The 24,404-nt window shown below is 47.6% G+C and overlaps 1 long non-coding RNA gene across 1 annotated transcript; it reads right to left on the bottom strand.

Annotated features, from left to right (window-relative positions):
* Positions 1-3,215: 3,215 nt before the first annotated feature.
* Positions 3,216-24,392, bottom strand: LOC110365809 (uncharacterized). Its single transcript, XR_010467077.1, has 5 exons — positions 24,127-24,392; positions 14,348-23,280; positions 11,261-11,453; positions 6,153-6,386; positions 3,216-5,841 (listed from the first exon to the last, which is right to left on the bottom strand). It is a non-coding gene; the product is annotated as an uncharacterized LOC110365809 (long non-coding RNA).
* Between the last annotated feature and the right edge of the window lie 12 nt (positions 24,393-24,404).

The raw sequence follows: 24,404 nt of genomic DNA, 5'->3' as shown, positions 1-24,404 counted from the left end.
AGCACAGATGGGCTCTTTGGGCAGAGTAATTTACTTTCAAATGCTAGTTGAGCAACTTAAGTGCAAGTAAGCAAGAACAACAAAATGTGGTATTTCTGAGAAGTTCAAGGAACTTTCCAAAAAAACAGTGATGAGACAAACAGCTATGAGACAAACTTCTGTGAAACAGGAAGAGGGTAAAGCTGGGTGATGTTAAGCAAAAGGCTGGTGTCCTACAGGAACTGTGGCCCATGAGATGGTGTCCTGCCTGCAGACACCCCGTGGGGTACAGGCAACGTACCCCAGCCCTGTGCAGCTCCTTGCAGCCACTCCTCCATGGTTGGATTTGATGATCTTGAGGGTCTTTTCTAACCAAAATTATTCTAGGATTCCTGTAGCCCCCTTCACCGCAGCAGCGCCACAGCCGCATGTGCCTTCTCATGCGCAGGTACCTCCAAACCTCATAGGTCAACTGATCCAAACTGATCCTTTCTCCAGAGCAACCCATGGAGAAGAAAAGAACTAGAACCATCATCAGATGAAGTTATTTGTGTCTTCTCAGGAAGAAAAGGTACCATGATCGGGGGGTGCATCACGAAAGGTTCCGTCCCAGCACAGCCCGTTCCCTGCACAAGTGTCCCCACATGAGTGTCCTTGATCAGAGCCAGATGTTCTGCAAGCAGAAGAAATGAGGCAAGGCAGATGTTGGCAACCTCGGCGGCGTGGGAGTGCAATTCTCTTTTTCCACTCACTTGAGACGAAGGAGGAAATGGGCGCTGATTCCATCTCCGCATTGCAGGGCGGCGAACGGGGTGTATCAGATCCTCAGCTAATGCGAACCAGCGTTCGCGCTTCGGTTTCCAGCACGTGAGTACCGGGATGTCATAACAAGCACCTCTGAGTGTATTGAATCTTTAAGGCGTTTCAGCTTGAATTACTACGCATATGAAAACTGAGAAGAATATTTTTCTCTTGCGCTGGTACTCGCTAATTCTGCTCAGCACCTCAGAACCTGTTTTTGAGACTCTTAGCTCCTAATATTCTCTTTAGCAGCAGATGGATAAGATATCAGGCAGACAACGATGTGTGGCTGTAACAGCAGCCAAACCCAACAAAATATTTACTTCAAAGCAGGCAGGAGGACAGCTTGTCCAGCTGCAAAAAGCAGGAAACGTTTTTTAAAAGAGTGGAAGAGAGGAACAGAGAAGGGGATGATTGTGTAAGTCAAGATGTTTCAATTAGATCATTCCTGGATGATAACAGAGGTTCATGAACTTGTGTTCTAGGCAAAAATGGAGGTGTCCAGTTTGTCCCTTTGCCTCTTAGTCCTGGCACAGATATCAGATGGTGCTTTATGGGCAGGTAAGGGAGGACACGGGCTGTGCAGCAGCTGAGCTGAAACATCTGTGTGTCTGTGGTCATGGTGTGGGTGCCACCAGCATAAGGACCGAATACATCCCTACTGCTGGGTCTTATGTTTTTCAGAATGAATCTTGGCTATTTAAAAATATGACCTAAACCATCTTTCTCCCCATCCAGGCATGTGAACGAGGATATTTTTGCCCACCTGCCCCAGAGTCCCGGTGGGATCCAGCCTCCAACAACCACACATCAGGCTCAGCAGCTCTCCAAGGACATTCTCTGCCATGAAGAGACATTCATACAGTCAGGATTGAGCTTTAAATGCTCTCTTTTAGGTTTTTCCAGCTATTTAAAGTACTATGGACTTAAAGGTGAGGTCTGGGCTATTGGAAATATTCCCTATGTTCCCAGACCCAGTGAATGTGTATTATCTGACTTTAAAGCAAAGATTTGGGGCAGCATCAGTCCCACCTCGGGCAGCTGAGGACACCACGCTCCCCTGCCCATGCACCTCAGTTTGCTTTGGCCTCACTGTGAGAAATTCATTTCATGTTCCAAATGCAAATCCTCTACAGGGTTTTCAGGATGCTAAGCAGGAATTTAGAAGGAACAACAAAAAGAAACAATTTTTTTTTTAATATTTTATTTTAATTTGAAAAGTAACTGGCTTTGTAACCGCTTTGTTTTTTCCCCTCTCAGGACAGGACAGAAGGCTCTTGCCAGCATCATCCCACAATGCACATAAGGGTTTGTAATTTCCTCTCACAAGGGACCGAAGAGCGAGAAATGGGCTCCGGTGAGTAAATGATTGCACAACAGCTTCTACATCTGATTTCTTGTGTTTGTAGAACATCTTTCCATTGTCCTGGGGCTTTCCTGGAAGATTCACTGTAGCAGTTTCAGGGACAAACAGATGGGGACTGTGGGAGGGATGGAGAGCAGTGGCCCCATATCCCCGCCATGTGCCCTCCATGGGGGGTCCTGCAGGGAGATCAGTGGCCATGACATGAAGTTTGCTGCACCCACAAGGATGTTGTGAGAGCTAAAAATGGAGCCAGCTGGACATTCATGCAAGAAAAAGCCACTGTTAACTATTTCAGTGAACTTTTGACATGTAAGCCCAAGAAGAGAAAAATGGTTACAAACTGGGCATGACCTGAGTGAAGTAGTATATGATTTACCAACAATAGCAATGCATTTCAAAAGCATCCATTCAAGCAAAATATAGGCAACAATTTTCTCGAAGCGCAATGTTTCTAGCAGAAATGTTGTATTATAGGTCAGTGTTCCATGGAAAGCAAATGTTTCTTCTAATCTATGATGGCTGATCTTTCAATTCCACATCCTCTGTTCTGCCTTTGCTAGAAAGAGAAAATTGCCAATGTTTAGCAAAAAATACTGGTTTGCTGGTTCCAGCTGTATCACAGGTGCCTGTAGAGTTCTCCCACAAGGGACGATGCGCTACATGTGTCCTGTGGGGAAAATGCATTTGGTCCCACCTGGGAATGAGCAGATCAGGAGCTGCAGGTGGGAGGATGAGGAGGCAGGACCTGTCCCTCCCCAGCCACCGAGCCCACGGCTGCCGGGTCTGCTTTTGCAGCATAAAAAACCTCTACAAGCTGCAATTAATATGAGAGAAGCCATAAATGAAGTTTTCTTAAGGAACATACTCGCAGATGTGCTGTTAGAGTAATGAATGGGGCTCTGCTTGTGCGGAAAGGCCTTGGGGACACGGGACAGTGAATGTGCTGACAGGTGCATGTTTTCAAAGTGGGGGGGATATGCGCTCATTTTTTTTCCCCTTCTGTCCAAAGAAAATGGAGTTTGTACCTTCTCTCTTTGTTGGTTTTTTTTTTTTTTTTTTGTGTGTGTGTGTGTGTTTTTTGTTTGTTTGTTTGGTCTTTTTTATTGTAAAAGGATTTCGCACAATGCATTTCCGAGAAAGAAGAGACAAGACTTTTCTCCCGTTTCCTGGAACTGCCCGAGTGAATCACGTCGCTGCCCTTGGCGGGGGGGTCGGCTCCGGCCCCGCTCCGGAGCGGCCGCGCTCGGGCTGTGCCACCTCCTGGTGACAGCGCGGCGGTGCACGGCGGGGACACCGCGGGACAGCCCGGCCTTCCCAGCACCAGCTTTGCATCGCCACCCGTGCTCCCATCTCTCCAGGTGCTGGACCAGCCAAGGTGGAGGTAAATCCAGCTGTGCCGCCCGGTCCCTCTGCCTCAGGGCGCGTGATGCTCCATGGGGTCCCTTGCCCTCTGTGCCCCCCGCTTGGTGACCCTGGGGTCACCCTTTGCAGACTGAGGTAGAATCACTTTGGTTGGAAGAGACCATCGAGACTATGAGAAGGTTTTTGGCCATTTCTCCTAAAATAATGGAAAACGAGATCTTTCAATAGCATTTAGCTCCTGGATGATGCTCCTAGATACACCATGGACTATCTTATCACATCTAAGCTGCTATGTACCCCATAAGATTTAAAAGCAGGACCTCTATAATTATTTGTCTTGCCTGTCTCTCTGTTGGAAACCACATTTTTCTTTTATCTATACATTGTACTTTCTAAAATCTGTCCCTGAATCTACAAAATCGCACCCATTAGTGCACAAAGGTCCAAAGCGTTTCGTTAGTGACTGTCCTTTACAGGGCCAGTGTGATCAGAGGAAAAGAAAAACCATGCACACATGATCAACATTTTTAAAAATAGGATTTGAACGCTAAGCATGAGAAGCCTCTATCTGGTTTTAATTTCAAATAATAATAATGAAAAAAAGCTATTAAAACATGGCAAAGCTACTCTACTGTAAGAACAAAGCGTAGATAAAACCTGCAAGCTTAATGAGGCTCAGCAAAAACAAAATTTGAAAGCAAATCTTTGAAAGTCTCTAGGTAATCTCTGTTCCATTTATCATGCTTTGGCAATCAGAAAGTAAAACCAGGCTTAGCATAAAGAAGAAAATCAAACAGGCATTTTTTTTTCCCTGCTGCTCTAAAAATCACAGCAGAATATAGTTATGGAAAAGATAAAAAGGTGAAACTCCTGCCCTCCTACCGGTGCACAGGGAATCTAATTGCAAAGGTTTCTTCCCACATGTCTGAGCGGACTATGCGAGACTGGAATGTTTTAATCACAATATTCGAGCTCTCCTGGGTGACACAGAAGTGATGCAGTGGTCCTCTCTTCATCTGCCGGAGATGCAAAGGTAACAACTCTTGATAACTGAGTCACAAGCTAAGGATGTGAAAAAGCCAAAAAGAATTACTTCCCTTGACATGTCCCTGTTCCAGCACAATGGCAGAAGCCACAAGAACCAAATGGACCAAACCTAGGCACCCTGCAGTAAACAGAGGGTGAAGCTAAAGCGACGTCCCGTAAACCCTCCTGGAAAACAAGTCCCAAGTGCCTTTTAACTTCCCACCTTTGCACTTCCCGGAGTTCGTGGCGTGGTTTGGCTCCTGTCATGTTTGGTCTTGGCACAGCATCAGCATTTGGGATCCAGGAGGGACAAACACTCGGGCCAAGCTGTGCCGGGCAGACACTGGGATGCAACAGCATTTGCATCTTCTCCCCTTTTCTGGCAGTGGGATAGAAAACACAAAACAAATAAACAAACAAAAGACAAAGCAACAAAAAAATATGAAATTAATAATAAAACAAACTCCATACCAAAGAACAACCAACCTTCTGTCACACAGGGAGAATTTGATGCTGTCATTTCAGCCGAGGAGGCATCTCGAGTGGGGGAAGAAGAAATGCTGTAATTTGGAGCTGGTGACACCAAAGAGCCAATGCATTCCTTGCCAGGACCTGCCTGGCAGGTGCTAAACACAGACATGCTCAGCTTCATATCTTGTGCCGCTTGCAACATGTGCGAGACGCAGCAAAGAGACGGGTTTATCCCTGGGTATTAAAATAGCAGTGGACTGGGTTTAGCAGGGGAGTAAAACTGAGCACAGGGAACAAAGCATGACAGCGAGATGGGGACAGATTGCTCCGGCAAGGGACATGCCACCAGCCACCTGGCCAGCAGCAAAGGGTGCCTGTCCCTGCAAACCAGCACCAGGGACTCAATTGTGAGGGAAATTGTATGGGGAAAAATGCAGAGGAGGAGAAAAATGCTCAGGGTGGGTGTTAAATGCATTCCAGGGCAGCCACACCCGGAGGCGGCTGTTGGCAGTGCTGATGTGGCGACAGCCCAATTTTCGTGGGGATTTTGGTTCCTTGTGAGCGAAGAGGCTCAGCAAAGCGGGAACCCGGCTTGTCCTTTTGCCTTGCAGCAAACCGGGGAAATCACTGGTGCTGCTGCTGGCAACAGACTCAGGATCCAATGATGCTGGCTGAAAGTTATGCTAACAACGTGAGGAATTTTGCTTTATAATATATAGGTTTTGAAGCTGAAAAAAAATCCTTTAAAAGTTCAGGATAAGCTTTCAGAAAAAATACCTCCCACTGCAGGGCAGCCTGAGCCTGTGTTTCCCAAGACATCCTTGGCCCTCCAGCACCTGGGAAGAGCACAGTGTGTGTGATGTGATGTTGGATGTGGCCTTTCAGGGTCTTCTAATTCTGGGGTACAGCACTTTTGACCCAGGCACCCCTTTGCCCTCACAGATTTCCCCACCAGACTGCTGCGATATACAAAGCTGTATCTGCAGAACAGCCTCATAATAACGTCCTCCATCTGCCATCCCATGGGATGCAAAGGGTCACGCAGCCACCAAGAAGCCCTTGGGTTGGGGACTCCTAACACATCACATGGTTCTTCCTTCCACTCGTTGGGTGGGATATTGAAGCAGAACATGATGCTGTGACTTACCCGTGGGCAGGTGGAAGGTTCCTGTATCCCAGTAAAGCTGGACACAAGTCACTGGGCGAGCTCACCAGCTGCTGGCCCATTCTTCTCCTCCACGATCCCCTGATGCTTTCCTGGGAGACTCCTCAGGATTTATGGCTCCTCCTCATGATTTATGGCTCCTCACACACATGGTGCTCCTGCTACATTCACTCGACAGCTCAAGCGGGCAAAACCTGCAGCGGCGCGATCTCTCTCCTATAAAAAAAATAAAACAGGGATATAAAAGTGTCAGTTGCTCACAGAATCAAATAGAATAGTTCAGCTCAGCCTCCCCCATATTTCCTTATTGCTCAGGTAATAAAACCACCCACTATACAAATATCTAATTTCAGGTGTAGAGGGAAACAAGTCATCAAGCTGACAGGTTACTTGGGGCAGCAGGAGAGCTCTGCCCAGTGCAGGGGTGATTTGGAGAACCAGTTCTCTCATATTGGTAATTGCTATTTATTTACACCCAGAGCGCTAAACAGAATTTCCTATATGAACCAGGCTGCTTAATGAGCATCTCCCCCAGGTAATGACTGGTGATGAGAACAAACTCTGCTACAGTTGTGCTTGCAATGGAGCAGCCAGTGAGGGGGGAGCTGGGAGGTGAAGGGAGAAAATCCTCTCTCCTCAGCTGGATGGCAGGTTCAGCCAAGCTCATCTGCATTAATCTTAGGCTCATTAAAATCAGTTGTTCTGTTTCTAATGCATCTAGTGCCGCCAAGCTCAGGAAGTAAAAATTCGTGAGCCAATGTACCGGAAAAAACAAACAAACAAACCAACAAACCCCAACAACCCGTAAGTCCATCTTAAGCAGCGTAGATTCTTAAAGCAATCATAGAAAACGTCTAGCTGCTGCTTTGTGCTGGAAGCTTTCAGCTCGTATTTTCATGAGGGATAGGAAAATGAACAAAAGGTGAGATTTCTACACAATTCTGCCACTCCAGAGGCTGATGCTTCCTGGAGGCAACTTCACAAATTGCATCGCTTACAATAAAAACCGAGAGATGGAGCGACACAGGAGGAGTGAACTCGTTTGGTTCCCTCATCCCGCCTCAAAACAAGTGTCATCGCTGAGGGGACAAAAAGCCCACCCTGCAGACCCAGGACAAGCTGTCCCCTGGCTACAACAGGTCACGCTTTGGTTGGCCACCAGCACCCACTGCAGCTCTCCTGCCACCTCTGTGTCCCTCGGTCCCCTTGCCCATGTCCCCAGCACCCATCTGGTTATTTCTGCCTGTGAATTCCACCTGGACAACAATGACTTTCTAGACACTCCCGTGGATGCAGAGCAGCACCCAGGAGGAACGTGCAAGTCAACAGTAAAAGTAAATAATTACTTTTTAATTCTTTACGCGTGAGCAACAAACTCGACATGATTTTTAATACGCTCCTAATTAAGGTCACCAGTGACAATAGCTGGAGAGCTGGAGGCAAAGACAATAAACACCACTTATTGGAAGCAGATGGGAACTCGGAAAGGGCTCTCCAGTATTTTTTTTCCAATAGCCAAAACTAAACAACATTTCAGAGAGACCTTCCCAGCCCACAGAAACACCCTGGGTCTCAAATGGCTTTTGCTGGCCCAGGCTGGAGTGATTACACAGGGCTGTCTGCGTCTCTCTCCACAAACGCTGCCCTTTTCCCTTAGAAAAAAAACACTGTGTTTTCAAAGAAGAGCTCAAGTAGGAAAACACTGAGCCAGGCCTGTGCAAAACCAGCCCTGGAAAAAGGTCAGGATTAACTCCTGGGGAGCTGAGCAGAGTTTGTTTCCTGAAGAAAAAGGAGCATAAATAAAGATGGGTTGTCAGTGAGTGTTGCTGCAGTTATTTATAGAAGGCATTTATTTCCTTCGTGATCTGGATAAATATCCATTAGCTTTCAAGGTGATGAATCAAGTATTAATTAACCTGCCGGCAGAAAAATAATAATACAGATATGAATGTTTTAAAAGGAAGATTCCAGCTGAGGGAAAAGAAAAAAAAAGGAAGAGAGCTAATCTGAACTTTTCAAACAAAGCCTTATTGTGTTGGAAAGGAGCAACAAGAAAGGACAGACCTGTTGGATACACTTACTGGGAACGTCAGTCTCTGCTTTGGTAACAGGAAGAAAAGAAAAACTAGAAGAAAAAGGCACGCTGTGATCTTGGCGTGTCTATAGAGCTTCAGGGCACAGAAGAGCTGGGAGTGAGAATGTGAAGTGTGTTTCCTTCTAAGTTCCCTCTAGATGTTTGAGCTACGGACCGGACCTTTCTTTTAGTGCAAGCAATAGAAATCCAGAGCAACCATCAGGAAATGAGCAGAAGAGCCAGAACATGCACTGGCTGTGACACACTCACGTAAGCGGGAGGAGACTTTGGTCCCCCGGCTCCCACCTTCCCCGTCCCGCGCAGGGACCAGCTGAGCTCATTCTCTACTTTTTGGACTACCCACCAAGCAGCAGCATCCCATGGACATCAGTGGGGCTTGGCTTGGGTAAGCATGAGTAACACGGAGAAAAGAGAAACCATTCCTGAAGAAAAAGACTGTTTTCTAAGCAAAAACACCAAAGTGAGATGCAACACCCAAACCGGACAGCAATAAGAAACAAATTTCCCGGCGGCACCGATACAAGACCTGCAAGACCACCGTGGTCCCACCAGCACATTGGCCTGGGATGGCTTGGCTGCAGCCCTTCGCAGAGCAACGCAGCTTCCAAGTGACATAAATCAGAGCTCTGGACTGATTATTTCACAAACTGAGACACAGCTCTCCCACAGCCAAGGAGCCACAATGTTCAATAAAGCACAAAATAACCTGTATTAAATATGGCCTTCAGGATCAGCTTCCTTTGTTATGCATGTGCTCCACCTCACATACCCAAATCTTTAAGAACTTCAAGCTCTTTTTTTTCTTTTCTTAAATTAAAAAAAAAAAAAAGCAGCATATGCAGTCAGCCTGTTCCTGCCCATTTTTAGCTTTTCCCCCCTCTCTGCATATTCCCCTGTTCTCTACCCACACTAGAGACAAACTATCCTAAAAAAATAAATGGAAAGAGGTCTAAAAAAACAACAGTAATCCAGGGTGTCATCAGCTTCCAGGAATATAAACTGGCTTAAAAAAACACAACTTCTCTTTGTTGTTGTTATTTTTTGTAGGGGTTTGGTTTTTTGTTTTGGTTTGGTTTTTAGTCATTTACAATCTTCTGTTAACAAAAATGGCATGAATTCACTCCTCCTTTACCCTCCTCAGCCCCCTTTCTCCTGGGCAGAACAAATGTGATTGAGGAGGAGCAGGGATGATGAGTCAATTAGGCACCTAATAAAAGTCTAATCTTAAAAATTCTCTTCCTGATTGCAAGCATGATGTGAGCCACAGCAGTCATAGAACCAGTGCTCCCAGTTCAGACCAGTCTGCCCATTGCCTCCCTTCCAAACAGACTGGTTTCCTACAGCGAAACTACTCTCATCCTGCATTAAATATTGTGTAGGATGAGGCATCTGCCACTTAATGTTGGGGGATTGGACTAGAGGATCTTTTGAGGTCCCTTCCAATTCCTAACATTCTGTGATTCTGTGTAACGTGAAAGACACCATCACAGCCTAATAAATCACATTGCCGGAAGGATTGTGGTGCTATCATCAATGCTCTTTTAGCTGCACAGCATTCCCCTTCCGTATGCTCCCATTCATCACCGCCCCTCGCAGAGCTCACTTATTATAGGTGATTAACTCACCCCTAGAATAGGCAGCTGAGCTCAGCTCTGTGAACCTGCTGCTCTTGCAGCCACCTCTGCTGTTCCCATCACTCCACAACTTTGAGTCTGCAAAGCAAAGCCCTAGAGAAGCACCATTTGTCACAGAGATGCCATTTATTTTACAGACAGCACCTACCGCCGCCTTTCTCCAGGCATGCACTAAATTGGAGGGGGTGAATGCAAGGGATGATGCCTGTTCATCCTCCTTGCAGATGGTCAAGCCACAAAGCACCCAAGCGAAGCCATATGCTTCCTTCCAACCTCCTCGCCTTGGCCAAGACCCAAACCACCCACCGGCGGAGTCATGTTGGACTTGCACGCTCTCTCATAGTGCAAAACCTCCTCTCATAGTGCCACCATCCTGGCAACGCGTCTAAATGTGCTCATTTCCCACGTACGCAGTGCAATTTGGGATATTTGAGTATTTCGGGTTACATTTGGACTTTGTGGGACTGGTCAGGCTTAGACGAGAAAATGGAACAAAGCGTCCCGAGCTTTGGCATGGTAGAGCAGCAGTAATTTCAAGCCGAACACAACACCATGAAATTCATACTAGAAAAAAAAAACCAATGCTATGTTAAGAAGAGCTGAATTTTAAAAACGCCACTGTAAACCCAGACATTTCATAACCAACAACCCTGTAAGGCGCAACCAAGAGCCTGGAGTAACCAAAACCACAGCGGAGCAGAAGGCCATGAGATCACAGCGTGCTTGTTTCCATCAACAACTTCACATCCCTCCCACAACAGAGGTGGTGGTTTCTTTTGTAGGATGGAATCTGTTGCACCAGGAGGGCCCCTGTTTCATTTTGTTCTGGCTAAATACAACCAGTTTTGTGGCTGGGTGAAGAAACTTAACTCATGACTCAATCAAAATTTCTTGGATTTCTTTTCTTTTTTTTTTGCTTAGTGAGCCCTGGGGACACCAGGAGGGGTCCGGGCAGGAGAAGGCTCTGAGCGGGCAGCAAGTGTGACCGATGGGCTGCTCCCCCAGCCAGGGGAGCTCCAAACCCCAAACAGAGCAGGCAGAGCATCAGCCAGATAAGGATTTATCATCCAGCCCATACTAATGCACCTATTTTCCACTGGACAAGTCTATCCTCCTCTCACCAGCACAGTCCAGCCCATTATAAAACCTGCATTTCCAGCTGCTTGCTGCAGATAGCACATCCCAGAGTAATCAAATGCAAGGGAACGATACTGCCCTTGGATGTGTCCTTTTCAACCATGAAAACAAGTTTAATGTTAGTGCAATTAGACAGTGACCGTTATTTTCCACTGAGCATCATAAAAATGTGAGGAAAGATGTATGCATGTTAATTAAGTTGTCAGAGGAAAAAAAAAGCATACCTGGCTAGGCTGCAGGGAGATGGATTCATTACTTCATCCACGTCTTCGTCTGCTGCCTGTTTTCCTCTGCAACAGGATGATCAGCCTGGGCTGCAGACAGTGACTATAAAAGGCAAATAATACTTCCAAAAAAGCCAGGCCAGCACTTCATAATTCCTGCGTCTGAACTCGGAGTCTTCATATAGCCACATCTCTAGGGATACCAAGGGATAAGCATTTAAAACTCTTAGAAATCAAAGGGGGAGCCCTCCCCAAATCTGGGTGTCAGGAGGGGACCCCGACGGAGCTCACTACAGATTTTTCCAGCAGCCAGATGGCTCCTGCAGCTGCCAGACTTATTCCATAGATCGCCCAGGTCTGATATTCTGCTATGGAACAGCCTGGGCCTGAGCTGCCCTTTTCATCCCAGGAATGCACAGCTGCGGAAGCGAGGTCTGGGTCCCTCTTGCAGGACGTGGCTCCAGGAATGTGGATTTGCACCCAAGCCACCGAGGCCACGCTGAGAACGGGGTCACGTTCGTGCTTGTATGAGCAAGGGGTGGGCAGGTGGGGGTGCAGACACCCAGCGGTCTTTGCGTGCGTGGAAAAAAGAAATGACAAAACTAATCCGGAGTTTGAACAGCAAAGTAAAACAACCTAAAGCCTTAACTAGATCTAGAAAGTTTCTAGGGTGTAGAGAAAGAAACAGCAATCATCATCTTCCTCCTCTCACCCGAGACGCAGCTGAGCACCCTTCCGCATCAGAAAACACTCTCTGCTCTTCTCAAACACCCCTGGGACAGTCACTGGTCCTGTAACAGAGTCAGATGTTTGGATGTTTTATAAACACTAAACAATCTGTTTGCTATTATTGCTGTTTGTATGATTAGACCAGAGCAGGTGGATCTCATGCTTTGAGGAGCCAGTCAATGGTCCCAGGGGTCAGGGAGGAAATCTCATGTCCCCCTCGATGGCACTGCCAGCCGGAGGCACCAAGATCCCTCCCCAGTCAAACACTTACATGTGTTTAATCCCCGTGGAAGCCAGTCAAACACTTCTATGTTCTTAGCAGTTAAGCATCAATTTAAGTGTTTTGCCAAATGGAATGTGATGGAGCCACAGAGGTGGCCAAGGCAGCGCCTTCAGCTTCCTTCACCGCATGGTGGGCTGGTGGCATATGGGTGATGCCTGGTCCAGGTGGGACAAAGCTCAGCGCAGCAAAGGACTGGACCTTCACAACATCTTCTTGGTTAAGCAAGTGCATCGCTAAGCTGGGGTCTCACGTCCTTCTCTTGCCAAGGGAAGACACTCTAGGGCAAAAACCTTGCATTTCACAAGGAGGTGACAAAATCGGGCAGCACCTAGTCTCTACCAGTGACACGGTCCTTGCACACAGGGAACTGAACCCATCTCTAGAAGCTGCAAGACCGAAGGCTGCAGCTCTGAGAGATGCTGGTATGTCAAATCCATAGAGGTTGAGCTTTGCCCAGCACGGACACCAGCTCCCTGCCCTCCCCGTCCTGCTGGGAAGAGCTTGGCTCCAAACCCAGCGGGCTGACCACAAACCCCGTCTGCATGAATCTATTTGCTAAGACGCTCATTCACACTGTAGCCACGGAACTGGCTGGAAGAACATACATCAGGCTTTTTGTCAAACAAAACCCATTCCAGCTGCCAGGAGGACGGCAGAACCCGCCATTGCGCTGCCCTGAGGGGTTCACAGCTCACGGCAGCACTTTATATCTGCAGTCGTTTCCATAACCAAGTCCAAGAGAGCCTGTGAATAGGAAGGAATTAGGCGCTCATGCAAAAACCATTAAAGTCAAGGGGAATCTTTCCACTGACTTGAGAGCATTTGGCTCCTGGCCCTGGATATCAGGGTCTGTTTGGGGGGATTTAGAGCAGGAAACGGGAGCTGGACTTTGCAGGTTTTCTCAGCATTTGTTACAGAGTTTAGCACAGCAGCTCTCTGTGTTTTCTCTGCCGGTAAACTGAGAAGTGACTGGTCATCTGAGATGCAAGGCCCCAACTGACCATCCCTCTGTCCAGTCCAGGCACCTCCTCCACCCTTCCTGGGGTAGACAGACCCAACACCATCACAAGCTGGACTAGCCCATTCCTGTGGGCAACGAAGATTTCTTCATGGACCCAAAAGTATTAGTTCCTGTTACTTTACCAATGTATGGTGTGCCTGTCTGAGAAGAAAAATACCACAAACCAGAAGCTTCAGCAGGTCTGAAAAGCTCGTTAATCCAAAGTTCAAGTTCACGTCAGGGATGAACCTCCTTCTGGGATCTAGGCAGCATTCCACTATTTCACTTCTGCCTGTTCAGTTACAGCCGAGAGTTTTGCACAGAAATGTACTGTCTTTTGATGGAGAGCGGGAGCACACACCAAAGCGACAAAAGATCTGAGCTGCCTCCATTTTCACACAGAGAAGCGGAGATCTGATCTGCATTTCTTGGGACTCAACCTCCGGAAATCAACGCTTTTCAAGGGGCGTCTTCCCAGGCACCCGAAACTGCCAGCACACAAACCACGCAGCACTCCTGGAAAGTCCAGGCTCTTTTAAAATAAAACAACTAAGATATTAATTTCCTGCCATGGGCTACACAGGAGGCAGCATCCCGTGGTTAGAGATGTCCTTCCCACTCCTTGTGGGCAGGGAGAGGAGCAAGGTTGTAAAGAATGAGTTATGCCAACCACGGGCTTAGGAAAAACCTCTGCCTTGTCACAGATGCTCATTACTTGGGCTGGGTTTAAAAAAACAGAGGTGACCAAGCCCTACTTCAGGCTTCAGTGGGAAATACAGAGAGACAGGAGTGTGCTGAGCTGCAAGAAACCTGATCGCAGAAAGAGGAGAAAGGAGGGTGGAGAAGGAAATGCATCCTAATGCTGGGGTGACCCAAACCAGAGCTGCTCAGCCAAGCTCTGCCGACAGATTCATGGAGCCAGACAGGACAGAAACAGCTAAAGAACAGATTACTTTTGGTGGCTACAGTGCAAGTGCCACATCCAACAGGACGGCCTTTGAGCAGAGAGCAGCACTTTTCTAAGATGTCTCAACAGCGATTTGACTCAAGAGCGATGTGCTGGTCCAAAACTCACCTCCGCAGAGCTCTGATCTCAGGTTCCCAGGCAGGAGCATCCACTCCGCATCCAGACATCTCCCTTGGCCTGGAGTGAGCTGCAGTCACCCCACCATGGGAACTCAGGTGTGGCTTTTTGTCTCCAGAGGGATGTGGTTTTTAGGAAATGAGCTTTGCCACCACCTGCTCCAAGTTCACCAGTTTAGTGGGACAGATTGCCAAATTCGACAGGAACCAGGGTCTCGTTAGCATGACTGAGGCTTTGGCAGAGGGAAAGGCTTCTCAGCTGCCATTTATAGGAGGTGCTGAGACGCTGTGGCAGCAGTTCAAGGCAGGGCGGTGAGCACCGTTGCATTATGAAGTCTAGACAGCGCTGGAGCCCTGCACGCCTGAAAAATGCCTTTTCCCTGCCCTCGCATACTGTTTAAAACCCAACAGCATTCCTCAGCCAGGAGCGACGCTGGGAAACATTTCATTCCCCTGTTTAAACAGACCCTTTTGCACCATTGTTTCCCTCAAAAACCTCCACAGCTCTGCTGGAAGACAGGAGGTCGCCAGCGTTGCTGCACACACACCAGCATCTACTCTCATTTTTGACCCAACGCTGTCAGGCTCCTCAGAGGAAGGAAGTGGGAACAAAAATTCTTAAAACTGCCTAAACCCTGTGTTTTTCATTCCTACCTGGAATGAAAACAGCACCTTTGGAGCAATTACTGAAATATCTGCTTTTAGCTGGTTTTATTCTTCCCTTTTCCTCTCTTTGAGCTGAGCAGGGAAACCCACCTGCCTGAGATTCCACCGCCCCCAGAGACCTCCACCTACTGCTCTCTCCTCCCTTAAAAGCCATCCAGCTGAGTAGCATCCAAGCAGCTGTGCTCATCAATACCTGCAGTCAGCCACAAAGGGAACAGGCAGTTTGAACCTGAAACAACAACAACAAACCCAACAGAAGTAGTTTTAATTTGTTGGAAGATTTCTGTTGGGACATGTTGGCGTTTCGGCAGCTCCTGAAATACCACCTGGGGGCAAAGCTGGGGGAAACAGGACAGCACTTTCCTACCCATCGCCAGAAAAGGGGGTGACATCTGGGCAATGCCTCTGTACCTTTAACTGTCCAAGCTGCAGCAGGGTCCGGTGGTGAGGACTCAGTCATTCAGCAGCAATTTGAAGGGAAAAAAAGATAGGATCAAATGTTGATCCTTCAGAATTTACCAGGCTGCCTCTGACTGCAGACAGAGCACGTACGGTCTTTCCTTAAGTGGACTGATAAGCGCTCTGAATCAGTATTAACACATGCCAGACGCTGGGGAATCATCTCCCACTTATGGCAATTACCAGGATGTCCCAGAATCCAATAACGCAACTGAGAAGATGAGCATCTGGTGGTGGTTGTCAGGCCCCGGCACAGCTAGATAAATCTATGTAATAAAGAGGCATGATTTTTCTTCTTTTTCCTTGAGTCATATGCCATTTAACACTGGATATGTGTGTCTCCTCCTCCCTTTGGGGGGTCTCCTGTGGAGGAGATGAGCAGAGCATCCTTCCTCCAGTGGGATGCTGAGCTGTGGTCCCCCAACCCTGACCTTTCTCTGCTGAAATCCAGGTACAACCTTTTGATCCCCCAACCCCATCAGCATCACCCAGCCACTGTTCTTCAGAGCGAACTGTGCAAAGCAACCCCACAGAGCCATCAATCAGCATCTCCAGCCAGAGAAACCGCCATCTCCCTCCCTCTGACCTTGTCCACACTTCCAGCCAAGGGCAAAACCCCACAGCTCGAGATAACAGAATCCGCCACGTGTTCAGATTTGTTAAAATACATTAAAAAAGTGGTGAAGCGGTGAAGGTTACTTCCTACATAAATCAGCCAAAAAATAATCATCATGCACAGGGAACACTGTGGATTACGCAACAGTGATCCCATTGAGCACAAACACAGGGCAAACACATCGCTGAACAGCATTTTAAAAATACTTAATGGATGATTCCTAGAAGGAATAGCCAGCAAATTTTATTCATGTTCAAGGCAGCAGAGCTGAGCTATATTTAATAGAGGGAAGATGATAAAAGTAATCTCCAAAGGTCTGATAATGCAGACTTCGTGCTTAGATACACTTGGGTACATCGTTATGTGATAAATGCCAGCGTAGCTACAAGGATGTTTTTCTGGGTTTGGATAGCAATTCAGGGACTCATTGGTTTTAAGATCAGAAACAGCCATGAAAACATCTCGTATGAGCTGCTCTCCACCACGAGCCAAAATGTTTCACCCAATAACTGAACAGAGCTGGAGGTTTGATAATTTGGAGATATTTGTGATGGGTGACACTCCAGCCTTCACCTGAGGCAAGGGCCAGCCCAGCTCCATTCATCCTCACTGCCAGGGACCTTCTCTGCGGTGTTTTGGGGATGGAAAAGGGCTCAGTGTGGCCAAGGACCCTGGTCCTCCCAGGAGCCCCCAGCTTAACTAAATCAGAGTATTTCACCTGGTTCAGGGACCTCTACACTATTAAATAAAATACAGAGTCAGCATCACCCCAGACCACAGAACCAGGCTGTGGGCGTTTTGCTTCAGCAAGGTCCGTGCACGGGAAGGAAAAGGAAGAGCGTGTGTTTGCCCAGCTGGATGCTTTCAGAAAACACGTCCCTCTCGGTGCCTCTGGGTACGTGTCTGCAAAGTGCTGAACAACAGGAAATCGTTTGACTTGTATCAGACCAAATCCAGAATGTATCAACCCTGCAATTAGCTATAATTAGAAATCCGCTCCGGCAGCGCCCCCCCAGGCAGAATCCATACCCACCCACACGGTGCTGAACTGATGCTGGTAGAGAAACGCATGATGAGCACCCAGCCAGGGGCGTCCCATGTGCTGACCACAGGTCCCTGTCCCCCACTTACACCAGGGCTCACCCATCACCTCCCAGATGCTGATGGAGGAAATGGTTTGTACCACAGAGTCACAGAATCATTTTGGTTGGAAAAGACTGAGTGCTCACCCATGGGTGGTCACTAAGGGTTAATAAGGAGGAATGAGTTGAATAACAGCTGAATTTTCTGCTGATAAGAGAGTCTTCCTTCTGAGCCTCATTAAAACCACCCTGATTATTTTCTTGCTTCAAAAAAATATTTTATTGCTGGTTCTGCAGCAAGACAGTGAGTTTTCTGCATCTGCCTTGGGATGAACCAATCCCTCCACAGTAACTGACCCCTAAAGCTGGACTAGAGGGCAGGTTAAGTCAAAGATCGCCATTCTGACTCAAGAACCCATGTTTGCAATGCTGGAGGCGTTTTATACAGAGCCATTTTAACCTACATGAAGTCCCAGTGCCATAATTTCATCTTAATTTGATCTGAACACAACTGTGCTGAAGACAGATAGAGGATCCTGCTGCGCGAACACACGCAGGCTCCGCGGCTCTTCGGCAGGGCGCTAATTCTCTGCTTGTGCAAGAAATTCACTGATTCTCCTTATTTTACATCCCACTAGTAAAAAAAAACCTCTACATTACTGTTGACTTCCAACAAAGTGAGAAAACAGGAAGCAAAGCTGACAAGCAGTTAAGGCCCAAATCATTCGAGCTGTTCTCATGGCAAGAACGCTGGAGGAGCCGCAGGCAATCAACCCGGGTGTTGATTACCCAGATCCAGCAAACACATGTACTCTGGCATCGTTGGGAACGGGGCAGTTGTCCTCTTGAGGTCCTTCCCCGCTCCTCCGTTTGTCCTGACTTCTTTTTTTTTCAATTTATGTTGCATTTATTGCAGAATAAACCATTTAATAAATTCTTGTGGCGTAGCTCCCTACACAAGTGCACTGTTCCAAAATCATTACTTTTATTACTGAATACTATGTCCACAAAGAGTGCTCCCTGAGAAGAGTTATTGCCAAACAGCCCGTTCCCATCAGCTGCCAGCACCGAGGCAAGGTTAGAATGACCCCAGTGAGCAGCAGAGATTCATACAGTCAGGAAGGGGAAAACAAATACAAACACCACCAAAAAAGGGGGGGAAGGAAGAGCAGAGCAGGGAGGTGGCAGCAGAAAGGGTGCCCGGGACAAGGATCTTCCCCCCCAGCTGATATTGCATTATCCACACACCTGCAGCATCCTTACCTAGTGGGAAGGAACAGATGCTGCTCTGCCATTTGCTGTTGATCACCCAATTTACTAGTGCTTTTTATTAGACATTTTTAATTATGTATTGAAGTTGTAAGGGTTTTCCTCCCCTCAGTATAACAAATGATACTGAATAATGTTTATGATTGAGTTCCTTTCCTTTTCTTGCCCTTGCAGTTTTGAAACACAAGGGCATTAAAAAAGAAAATCAAGGTATACAGAGGTGCTGGAATGAAACACTGATTTATTATTAGGTATAGGCTTTCCTTTTGAAACTTGTTACTAATCTCCAACCCAAATAAGTGCATTGTTGACTTCAGACTGAAGTTTGGGAGACTCAGTCTACAACAACATGTCCCCAGGATAAACTAAAAGCATCCAATCCTTACCTGCTTTAACAATTTCGCTTTATCTTCCCACTAAAGAGACAGCCATAATTTTACAGCCTCTCTGCCTGTGGTTTTCACTGGGACAAGCTCTGCAATCATAATAGCAAACTGCAGCCAAGATTGTGTAGTTTCCTCTAAATAATTTAAAGCACTCCTCTTGCAGAGAAAGAGAAGTCAGCCAGCCTCCTTCGTGGAGGGGCATAACATACAAACTCCATTTAACTCATGAGATAACTTATTATCTACTGATAAATCAATGCCTTTTTTTTGAGAGAGAGAGAATACATACTCTTACTCTTGAGGATAAGGGTGTCCCAGTTGCTACCACAACCCACCGTGCTCTAAAAATGGAGATCGCCTATTTTCTTTTGTGGTCTGGATGAGCTGGTGCTGGGCTGGGAGTCAGAGGTTTGGGATCTGTCTGTGATTTTCCCCATCAATGGAAGAAAGTACAAAGTCCTTAATTTCCTCTGTTTTGCCATTGCCCCATCCACTGACATGCTTTTAAATCATTATATAGGGAGCCCCACACCAGCCCTCAGTGGTTTTGCTAAGAAACCGGTGGGCAGATGAGCTACTGCAAGATCTGGGAAACATCACGGCAGCTTTGGAGGGAGGTTCAAACCCTCTGCCCTGGGTTTGGGTGCCCAGCAGCCCAGCCAGTGGCAAAGGGAACATCTGTGTCTCTTCCCAGCCCTTCTGCTTGGGTTCCACTGCACTGTCTGCTAACAATAGAAAAAATAATAAAAGTTCCTCTCTTTGAAAGCTATTAAAATAATAATAAAAAAAAATCTCTGCAAACAATCTGTGTTTTATCTTCTTAATGGCTCTAAAGACTCCACTTGTATCCAAAAATAATTGCACTCAGCAAGGGTTGAAGAATATTCTTTTCAAATCATGGACCAGCTGTTCAACTGAGACCATCACACAGTTAACTACCAATAAAAGTAATTCAACAAACTAAATACTGATTAAAGAAAGCACGTGTGCAGCCCATTTGCGGACAAGAAATGTGATTTGCTGTGATTTAACCTCCAGCGACACCGACACGCTGTTCTCGTCCTCGGCAGAGGTGACACCAGCCAGCGAGTCTGGCTGCTGGGGACGACGGGTCTGTTTGTACTATCTCAAAAATCAGATCTCGTGAACTCAAGGCAAGCCGAGCCACTGGCTGGACAGCCAAACACCCCCAGCATTGCTTCAGAGGTCAGTGCTGGTTTCCAGTCCATCCCAGCACCTCCAAGACAAACAGCCCATGCCACCCACACCGCTGGGGACAGAGAGGCAGCAACAAAAACAGGCAGCCCTGCACATGTGCAGGTCACCACCACCTTTCCCCACGAGCTCTGCTTGGTACAGACCTTCTCAAGGTTCCAAGGGTTGGTGTCCACCAGACAGACATGAAAGGAGAGCAGCTGGAAACTTCTCAGATATCACGAAGTTTCGGGACCTGCTCACCATCCTGGTATGGGATGGTTTGGTGTTGGGATCAATCATGCGAACCTACTACAGCCACCCAAGGTTTTGCTCTAAATACACACACCAGCTTCAGAGATGCTCAGAAGGAGAGAGGTGAGCGAGCAACAGCAAAGCTGTGCTGGAGGAGACAGCCCAGGAACAGCCCCAGCACACAACAGCTGCCCTCCTGGACCACGAAGGTGGTTTTGTCTTGCTTGTGCTTAGCGTGCATAAGTTAGTTGCCAAGTAGAGGGTGAACCTCCAGGCCTCCTGAGCCCAGAGCAGCTCAGAGCTTTCCCAGGCCAAGGGGACAAGTCTTGAGGAGCAGTCAGAAGAGTGGAGGAGGAGAATGAACCCACGAGCTGATGGGAGCTGCTGCTACCTTGGATGGGGGAAGCATCAGGGGGTGTCATACCTGGGGCATCTCTCACCTGTCCTGCAGCCAAAGGAGGCTCCAGACCTCATTCACACTTCGCACATCTCTAAACACTCCCTTTTAATAGATGCCCAGGCTAGGAATCAGGCTTTGGGTAACCAGAGCCAACCACCCCCACCACCCCCTGGTCTCCCCAGTTGCCCAAAGGCAGAGCTTTTAGAGGCAGCACCGCTCCCTGATTGGCCCTTCATGACCACGCCCACTTGGTGGGACCGCCCATTTATGGCTCCTCCCCAGCTGTGGCTCCTCCCCCTGGCCGTGGCTCCTCCCCCTGCCTGCACTGCGGGTGCTTTGCAGCAGCAAAGGGGAATCTAAAGAGATGTGAAATCCAGATGGCAAGATAAAGTCCCTTCAAGATCTATAATTTTACAAAAGCCTCACTGCTCATCAAACGGTCTCACGGTATTTTTAACGTCTGACACATCAGCACAGACATAATGTTGCTTGCACTAGGCAAACAGCGACTTACTGAGAAAAAGAAAAGAAAATTAATTTCACGCTTTTGGTGTTACAATGGTGAGATGAAGATATAATGAGCCCACAGAACAGTGAGAAAAGTAAGAGTCTTCCTATTTAACTTTAGGTGTAGATTTTTTCAAATAAGAAAGCGACTTTGAAATTAATCAGAAAATGAATGGGGTCAGGATAATTTACTCAGTGTCCATTTCTCAATAACATGTTCAGTGCCTTCAACAGATAAGTGTAGTATTTACCCAAAATACCGCTCAGGTTTATCACGAGAACAGATTGTTTTGCTCGGCGGGTGATTGTTTTGCTGCCATGGGAGGGGTTTGGGTCTGGGAGTGGGTGCGATGGGCTCGGATACATCGGGACAGTGGAGCAGCAAATGCAGAACTTGGCTCCTCCAATTCATATTTTTATTTCCTTCGTAATACTGTGTAGCTGCCTTGGCGTTTAATCCTTGCAATTAATGAGAGAGTGAGAAAGGGATAGTTCTCATCTCTTTCTCCCTTTTACAAACATGATAATCTGCAGGGTGGGACTGGGTCAGCTCTGTAGCTGTTCAAGTAGAGTAAAACTGACAAAACACAGCAGACAGAAGCATTTACCTTTTGGCAAGTAAGAGGCATCTCTAAGAAAGATTATTTTTAAATCAATAATGTGTGAAGGAATTCAAATTACATACTTACATCTCCAAATATTTTAAGCTGTGTGCCTGGAAAAAAAGAGGAATCTCTTTTGTTTATTAAAAAATGACATTGAAAATGACCTGGCTGGTTCCTATCTGAAATACAAAGGAAGTCTTTCTTAGCAGGAGATGTCATCATACATTTATTTAAAGCTTTAATGATATGTTTGGGGACATCATCTACTCCTGAATATTTCTCCATTGCAGTTGTCTGGAAGAGGGAGAAGAGGGAGCCTTTTTTTTTTTTTTGTCTTAAAATAGTAAATGAGGCCAATTATCTCATGGCAATTCCAAACGATAATTTGATTCCGCTTTAGCTGTCAGCATCCTATCAAAGCACTTTTTACAGGTTAATTTTAGGAACACGTCCACCCGTCGCTGTCTTCTGGGATGAGCCCTGCGGAGCCTGGGGCTGCGATGAGGGATTTACCTCCCAGCCCTGGACCGCAGGGGCTGCTCGACCCCCAGCACAGCCCAGAACAGAGAGAACAGACTAAGAAACCAGAACATGGGGGCATGCTGAGGGATGTTTCCTATGGGGACAAGCTGAGAGGGTTGGGGTGTTCAGCCTGGAGAAGAAAAAGCTCTGGGATGACCTTATTGAGGCCTTTCTGTGCTTAAAAGGGGGATACAAAAAAGCTGGGGACAGACTTTTTAGCAGGACCTGCTGCGGTGGGACAAGGGGTGATGGCTTTAAACTAAAGGAGAGGAGGTTCAACCTAGACATGAGGAAGAGATGTTTTACAAGGAGAGGTGGTGGATGCCCCATCCCTGGAGACATCCCAGGCCAGGCTGGACGGGGCTCTGAGCAACCTGAGCTGGTGAAGATGTCCCTGCTCATGGCTGGGTGGTGGATTCAATGAGCTTTGAAGGTCCCTTCAACCCAAACTGTTCTATGATCCCATGATTTTACAGTAGGAGCAATTTTGCATTCCAGCATGTTAGGAGCTGGCAGTCACTAACGCTTTGGGAAGGACCATAGTGCTTCAATTTATTAAGATTAATGGGATTGATTTATTATTTTTTGTTTCTTTTTAATTAGTCTCATTAGAAGCGAAACGATCTTCCCGTGGAGCATGCAAATGACACAAAGACACAGGCCCAGCTGATGTTTTGTTCCTGGTGCATTTGCTCAGAATTAGCGTTGCAAACCAGGAAAGATTTAATAATGGTTTCTGGGAGAGATTAGCAACAGGGAAACAGCTCAAGGAGGATTAAGAGAGAAGCAAGTATTAGCCAGTTTTTTGATGGAGTGTTTGTCAAAAGTTGCTCTTTAAGTTTGAAGTGAGCCAATGAGTGCTCTTCAGAGGGCTGACGGCCGCAGAGCAGGGTTTGTTCCTGGTGATTCATTCGGGTTTGTTGAAATCCAGAGTTTGTTGTTAACTTCAGCTGGTTAATCTCATCTTTTTTTAAATTAAAAAAAAAGAAAAAAAAGAAGAAGAATCCTATTGTCAGTCCCAGGCCGCTGCTTATTATCGGGTTTAGGATGACGCTGGCTTGGGGAAGCTGCCAAGCTGCCCGGCCCATGGAAGAGCTGAGGACCTGGGTGTCCCCGTGCAGAGCATGTTCCTGCAGCCCAACACCCCTTTGCTTTCTCCTAAGCAACGTGGCCAGAGAGCTGATTATTTTTCCTCTCTTTACACCCCATTTTATGTCCTGAAAGCATCTTCTCTCCTTTGGTATCGAGAGGATCAGTGCTAAAGCTGGTGGGACAAATGCTTGGCCAACAAAGCTTCACTGCTGCCTGTTTGCACAGCCCCAAAACCCCCATCCCAGCACAATTCCCGGAGCTCCCCTTTGAGGTTCTGCATGCAAACTGAACTCTGCTCCAGCCAGCTGAAAACACAATTGACTTTTCCCTCTTTCTGCAGTTTATTTTCTGTTCTCTCCGGAGCAGAGTGCTGGAGCCTGGCTAGTCTAGTCACGTTCCCTTTGTTTACAGCCAGTTTCTCCTCCGTTTCCCTCCCTTGGCCTGGTGCTCCTCAACCTGTTCCTCGCTGGGCTCTCCCGGGTCCCAGCCCAAGCACATCCCCACGGCCAAGCCTCCCCCAGCAACTGCAGGGAGGAGTTTCCTCCGCTATATTTTGTTTTGGTAATTAAGAAAATAAAAGCAGAGTCTGAAGCATGTGCTGAAGAGCGTCGCAGAAGGGCTGCAATCCCAGATCCGGGGCTGAGGTCCACCCGCAGACCCCCGGGGGTGTTTGAGCCCCTCGTCCCCACACCCCGAATCAAACACCGCCCCGAGTCACCTGCGGCAGCGACACTCGCCAGCTCCCAGCTCCTGCCACAGGTTTTGGCCGGGTGGACTCTCCGCTTTGGGGAGCGGGGGCAAAGCCCCGCTGGGGGATCCGAGGGGTGCGGGCAGCAGGGGGGAGCCCGGGCGGCTCGGGCCGCTGCGAAAGGACGGGCGGCAGAGCCCGGGGCCGCTCGGCTGGGTCTCGGGGACAGCCCGTGTCCGCACCCCGAGCCCTGCCCGGGCCCCCCGCGCTCCCTTCACCCCGTTCCCCATCCCCGATCCCCCCGCCCC

This window comes from Columba livia, chromosome 18 (genome assembly GCF_036013475.1).
Source record: "Columba livia isolate bColLiv1 breed racing homer chromosome 18, bColLiv1.pat.W.v2, whole genome shotgun sequence".
NCBI classification, from domain to species: Eukaryota; Metazoa; Chordata; class Aves; order Columbiformes; family Columbidae; genus Columba; species Columba livia.
This window is presented reverse-complemented; position numbering and strand designations above follow the sequence as displayed.